Below are 1,937 nucleotides of genomic sequence, written 5' to 3'. Positions count from 1 at the left end.
ACACTCACTCTCTCACTCACTCACTCACACACACACACACACACACACACACACACACACACACACACACACACTGCCCCTGCCCCTAAACCTACCCATCACACACACACACACACACACTCACTCTCTCTCACACACACACACACACACACACACACACACTGCCCCTAAACCTACCCATCACACACGCACACACACACACACACACACTCACTCTCTCTCTCACACACACACACACACACACACACACACACACACACACACACACACACACACACACACACACACACACTGCCCCTAAACCTACCCATCACACACACACACACACACACACACACACACACACACACACACACACTGCCCCTAAACCTACCCATCACACACACACACACACACACACACACACTCACTCTCTCACACACACACACACACACACACACACACACACACACACACTGCCCCTTCCCCTAAACCTACCCATCACACACACACTCACTCTCTCACTCACTCACTCACACACACACACACACACACACACACACACACACACACACACACACACTGCCCCTGCCCCTAAACCTACCCATCACACACACACACACACACTCACTCTCTCTCTCACACACACACACACACACACACTGCCCCTAAACCTACCCATCACACACGCACGCACACACACACACACACTCACTCTCTCACACACACACACACACACACACACACACACACACACACACACACACACACTGCCCCTAAACCTACCCATCACACACACACACACACACACACACACACACTCACTCTCTCTCACACACACACACACACACACACACACACACACACACACACACACACACACACACACACACACACACTGCCCCTAAACCTACCCATCACACACACACACACACACACACACTCACTCTCTCACACACACACACACACACACACACACACACACACACACACACACACACACACACACACACACACACACACACTGCCCCTGCCCCTAAACCTACCCATCACACACACACACACACACACACACACACACACACACTGCCCCTAAACCTAGCCCTCACAGGAGACTGTGCAGTTTACTTTCTATGTTAAAAAAACTCATTCTGTGATTTATAAGCATTTTGAAAAGTGAGGACATGGGGAACGTCCTCATATTTCACCCTCTTTTTGTAATACCTATGTCATACCCATGTCATTATACACATTTGATATTTCACAAAAACATGCCCACTCACACACACACTCACACACACGCACACTCACACACACTGTCACGCTCACACAAACACTCACACACACTCTCTCCCTCTTGCACACACACACATACAACCCCTGTTCATTTCCACTTATTGCTATTATTTTTAAGATATTTAATTCTTAAATACTTATTCTAAAGTTAGTATTATTCTTTTTTTAACATTTGGTTTTATTTTTGCTAATTTATGTGGCGTTATTGCAAAAAAAACAGACTTCAAAACACTTCAAACAACAACAAAAAATTCTAACCTTTCACAAAAATACAGAATTGAATATATTCTGTGTATCATCATGTCCTCCAATCAATGTGTCCTGTCAGTCACAACACTTCATTAGAACTGTATTTAAAATAATGTAAAACTGATAACAATGTGTTAAAAAAGACCTGAGTAGTTCTGTGAATAACATGAGGACATTTGCATTAGTGATTAAATGATCTACTAATCAACCCATTGCTCTTCAGATCTGCTGATGATCTGAACTAAAGGTCAGTTTTCTCTGGGTCTGAGTGTCAATCATCTCAGTCTGGAGTTGCAAGCGATCCTGAACATTTGCACACGGTTCGCAGTCACAAGGTTTCGGATAAATCCGCTTTTCCACTGAGCACCAAATATTAGGACTGAATAAAAATGTGGTAAATGCACCCCATAAAT

At 44.7% G+C, this 1,937-nt stretch overlaps 1 protein-coding gene across 1 annotated transcript in view; it reads left to right on the top strand.

The window, feature by feature from the left end:
* The window catches only part of vps28 (VPS28 subunit of ESCRT-I), a 968,134-nt gene that overhangs the window by 127,983 nt on the left and 838,214 nt on the right, over nucleotides 1-1,937 (top strand). The window lies entirely within an intron of this gene.

The sequence above is a fragment of the Gobio gobio genome (genome assembly GCF_949357685.1).
Source record: "Gobio gobio genome assembly, chromosome: 11".
Lineage (NCBI taxonomy): Eukaryota > Metazoa > Chordata > Actinopteri > Cypriniformes > Gobionidae > Gobio > Gobio gobio.
The sequence above is the reverse complement of the archived record's forward strand: the minus strand, read 5'-3'. Positions and strand labels throughout refer to the sequence as shown.